General features: G+C 34.8%; 1 long non-coding RNA gene across 1 annotated transcript; it reads right to left on the bottom strand.

The window, feature by feature from the left end:
• Positions 1 to 1,739: 1,739 nt before the first annotated feature.
• On the bottom strand, positions 1,740 to 3,710 carry LOC127092521 (uncharacterized). The gene is made up of 2 exons (XR_007792198.1): positions 3,322 to 3,710; positions 1,740 to 2,057 (listed from the first exon to the last, which is right to left on the bottom strand). It is a non-coding gene; the product is annotated as an uncharacterized LOC127092521 (long non-coding RNA).
• Between the last annotated feature and the right edge of the window lie 1,394 nt (positions 3,711 to 5,104).

Genomic DNA, 5,104 nt, shown 5'->3' with positions numbered 1-5,104 from the left:
CAAAAAGAGTGCAGCTTCGGAAAAAAATCACATGCAGCATCGCGCGCGTGATAGGCCATAAAAGCTACATCGTATGCGCGATGCAAGTCATCACGTGCGTGATGGTCCTTTTTCTGGACTTTTTCTGACATATTTGATCCATTCTGAGCTCTTTTTAAGAGGAATTTTTGCACTTTGATAAAGGTTACAAAAGTTGGAGAGCAAAGAAATATTTGGAGAGCATCAAAGGAGAGTTTTAGGGCATTTAAAATCATTAGAGGCCATTACTTCAAGGGAAATCATATGATATTTTCATCTATAAATTGTGATATTGTAATCTGAGTTATGAGTAGCTAAGCTCCTCTAGTTTAGGTTGTGTTATGATGAACTTATTTCAATATTGTTGGGTAATATGTTGATTTGACTTTATATGAACCTTTTACCTATAATTACATTCAACTGCTTATTGTTTCTAACGCTTTTTATGTGAGATACTCTTTTAAATTTATTTTGAGAACATAGTACTGACCCTTAGCCTATGTGTTGGACCTAGGAAATTGTTGCACTTACGCTGGTTGAATAGGAATAGGAGACTCCGAGTAGTGGCATAGGGAATTAACATTTTGTGCATGGGCTAATCCTACTTACGCTGGTGGACTGGGAATAGGAAGCTCCGAGTAGTGGTTATTGATTCATTTTATGAGGGATCGGTTATAACGGCTTTGTGAATTCGTCGTGGGTTATAGTCAAAAGATCATTCATATAGGGCATCAAACATCAACAATAGAGAAATATGGGATTCTAAAACACAACCTGGCCGTTTTTCGAAGAAAAAAAATTAACTCTTATTTACTTTTCGCATTGCAACTCAACCCTCCCCCCTGTTTACTATTTTCTATACATTGCACACATTTTGTCTTATTTGAAGGCAGTCCATGTTGATTCGGTCTTTTTATTAATGCAACATTATCGATACACTTGCTGAGAAGTCCTCAAGTTTTTGGCGTTGTTGTCTGGTGTCATATCCCAAAATTTGTCCTTCCTTTTTCACTTTTCATCTAACTATTTATTTGAGATTCATCTGCACTCATTCATGTCAAATACATCCATTGAATCAACAAATCATCATAAATTTAAGGTTGTGGTTATTTATACCTAACAAGACCTAGGGTTTGCCCAAGAATCAAGCCCTAGAGATTATGGTGTTACATTCAATGTGGAAATCCTACCTTTGAATCATGGCTTGAAACCCAAGTCTTGGTTCATGAAAATTGTGGACCATTTGGTTTGGATTTGGTTGCATAGCCTTATTACTTGGTTTGTGATCCTTATTTGTGTGATTTACATCTTGATCTTAGATTAAGTATGAAACCTTAATCATGTGTGCTTGACATTTGTGGACATTGATGTATATTGATCTTGTGATTGATTGTGGAACCCTAATTCTTGAAATGGGGCATTTAATCACTTTGGTTTGCATCATGCCATTGCCATTAGAATCATTCATCAAGTTTGCTATTAATCAAGCAGAAGTCAACTATATGGTTGATCATCTGATGACCATGGTTTCTCATGATCATTTGTTTGATAGCTCATTTGATCCAAGGCTTTGTTATGCAAGTTTTATTCATGTTTCATTCAAGTTTCATGGTCCATTTAAAGTTCATTAGTCCATTCAAAGTCCATATGACTCAAATGAATTTTGGAGGGGAAATTTTCAATTTGAAAATAAGGCATTTTGCATTGAATCAAAAGGACTATTTTCATCCAAAAATGTTCATTTCATTCATACAATACCATATTACAATATCTACACCAAATTACCAAAAATAAGCAACTTTGACCTACATTTGACTTTGGTCAACCATTTGACCAAAGTCAACTAACCTAAACCCTAAACCTAATACCAATTTCACTATGTGTCTTCACTTTTCCATCTTTTCATGTGGATTCAATCCCAAGATTTCTTCATGCACAAGTAAGTCATGATTCTTCAAGCCATTACCCGTGGGCATTTATGATACCCTCATGCCAAGCATTATTGAGTCATAACCAAACTCGAAAGCATAAAGTCATCCCTGCACATCACAAGAAAAAACTGCATTCAATGTACCATCATCAGTAAATCAAGTGTATTTCATGAGGTGTTCAAGAAAGTTTCAATGTATCAACATGTGCAATCCATCAATGCATGGCATAACATATCTAATCATTCAAGTTACTATCCAATAGCTCACTATGATAGCTTGCATAGTATTTCAAATCCATTACTAACTGATCTAATACTAATGATACAAGCATGGCTGCCCTGATTTTTCTAACAGCCCTAATAACCAGCTATGGTTCACATTAAATGGAGGTCCAAATGCCAATTTCATTCACCACTAACCAACAGTTCTAAGTCCAACAGTCATCAATTCAATTCAAATTGCAAACAATTTCATTGACAACCTAAGCATACATGCATACAACCCTAAGTCCACAAACCATTAACCACTGCAATGACATTTTAAATTCATATAGCAGATAACTCAATAGCATGTCCATGATAGCATTGCATTGCATCTAATTTAAATTATACAATTTACCATATTTAAATTCAATCAATCATCATCATGCATCACGTCTTCAATCAATTTGGTGCCAAGATTCACATATGACATATTTCAAAAATCACAACATAAGCTCATAAGCTGCTTCATTATGTACTTTCTTCAAATGAGCAAGCAATCATTTTTGAAAACCATTGACAACAAAACTTATTTCACACTATTTGAGTTCACTACATTAGCCAATAAAAGAAAATTTCACTAAACTAACTGTTTTGAGTCATCTAACAGCAAGCCAATCCTAACCTAACTAACTTCATCCTAATCACAACTAACTCCAAACTAACTTACCTAACTGATTTTCTAATTCAAAACTAACTAACATACCTAACTATCATAGCAGAGATTTAAATGCAACACTCTAATTGAACCTGACCTAACTAACTTTCATCAACTTCCAAGCTAATAGAATTGTAACCCCTAACTAATTTTGCACTACACGGTTTAACAGAGTGAAATCACTAACAAAATGGTGAACAAACCAATTACTATGAATCCATCTTGAATCAGCATTTTTGGGTCACCAAGAATCATTCAGAAAAATCACTCTCACAAACACTCTCAGCCTCTCACCATCATACAACACTTCTCATCACTCACAAAGCAAATAGAAGCAAGAATGCATCACAGAGCATCCCAATTCCAAGAGACTAAAGAAGTGAAGAAGGAGGAGATGAAAGAATCAAGACAAGAAGAATAAGGTAGTGGTGGGATTAGAGATTGAAGTATTTACCTTGTTCGAAGCACACCATTGTCTCTGCACTTCAACCTCTGATCTTCTATGGTAGGCTCTCTTCAAATCCATCTTGTTCTCTCTGATTCTTGTTACCAATTGAGTGTATGAGTGCGGTAGAGTATGGTAGGCTCCCTATGGTGATGGACTGGAATTAGGCTTGGTTGAGTTTTAATTTATGATTTTTCATTTAGGTTTCTTGAGTGTTTCATGATGATTTGATTTTTTGGTTAGAAATCAGATGAAATTGATTAGGGATTCATTTAGAGGAGAGTGAAGTGAGTTCAGTGATGTAAGTTTCAAAGTGTTTGGTCCCCCGCCGCTGCCGAAGGCGATTTACGGTGCAACGAAGATTCTTTCTCAGGCCAATGTTGGAGGGAAAAGATGCTTTTGATTTTGAACCGAGAAATGAACGTGGTTGAACTAATCCCTCCCCTCTCACGTGTTGGATTTGGGCTTATGTTACACAGCCCATTGCGCATTGATGATTGCACCTCTGATAGTCCATACACCTCCTTGTTGAGAATGAGCCTTTAACTTGGGCCTGATCTGAATGAGTTTGCCCCTATTTCCTATTGGCACCATTGTTTGAGCTTTTTATCCCCTCCCTCTGTCCTTTTTCTTTTTAAATTTTGCATTTCTTTTGTATTGTTTTTCTATCATTTCTTTTACTACAATTTAATGCATTTTGAATGTTATGTTTTTACATGAATACTTAGAAAAATGATAAAGATGCGTGAATACAATTAGGGTTTATAAGTTTCTTAATTGCCTTGAAATTACTTTAGAAAAAAACAATGGTTAATGTTTAGAACTTGATCATAGTTTTTGGTTAATTTTACAATTAGATGCACATTGATTAAACTCCTAATTGTGTAATTGTTTTTAGCCACTTTTTTTATTAAAGATTCATGATCACATTACTTTATTTTTAGATCTTTTTGTTCACTTTTATGTATGTTCAATTTTAGACTTTAGCTTCTAATTTGAAATCAATAGGATCACTATTTTGCATTCATTCTCAGTTTGCATTTTGGTACATGATCATGGATACAAACATGTTAATTTATACCATTTCCACTTGATTGATTTAGGGCATGGTACCATTATATGTTTGTGTGGCCCTCTTCCCATTCTTGTATGATATACAATGATTCATCCCCCTATTATGAGTAAAATGTCTCTCATTTCCATGAACATGTAATAGTGTAGCACTTTATTTTCTTTATTGCTTTCCTTAGCGTGTTATTAAATAAGATAAAGTCAAAACGATAAAAATATTACTTTTCATAAAAATAAAAACACACTTGATCCGACGTCAAGTGTTTTCAAAATCAAATACAATCAAAAGCAACATGAGTGCTTGATCCAACGTCAAGTATCTCTTCCATTCCATCTCATCCCATCCATTCACTTCTATCTTATCCAATTCTATCTCTTATTCTATTTTATTTTCATACCTTGATCCATTTCAAAAATAATCAAATCATTTTTATAAATAAATTGGATGAAAAAGATGTAGTGTACGCACTTGTGTACAACATTCTCAAGTACTTGGGTTGTCGGTCGTACCAAGCTTGTGGCCTGATACTTGACATACATTCAAAACACTTAACAATGAAACGAGTTTCATTCGGTCCTCGTAGGGTATAAAAAGAGTGGTTAGGATGCAACTGCCCTATCAACTCCCGAGTATTCTGATTGTCGGTCGTACTTAGCTGGTAGTTAGACACTTGTCTCCCTCTAAGTACCAATAATTAAACTCGCCAAACAAATTTCATAA

The sequence above is a fragment of the Lathyrus oleraceus genome, chromosome 6 (assembly GCF_024323335.1).
Source record: "Lathyrus oleraceus cultivar Zhongwan6 chromosome 6, CAAS_Psat_ZW6_1.0, whole genome shotgun sequence".
NCBI classification, from domain to species: Eukaryota; Viridiplantae; Streptophyta; class Magnoliopsida; order Fabales; family Fabaceae; genus Lathyrus; species Lathyrus oleraceus.
The sequence above is the reverse complement of the archived record's forward strand: the minus strand, read 5'-3'. Positions and strand labels throughout refer to the sequence as shown.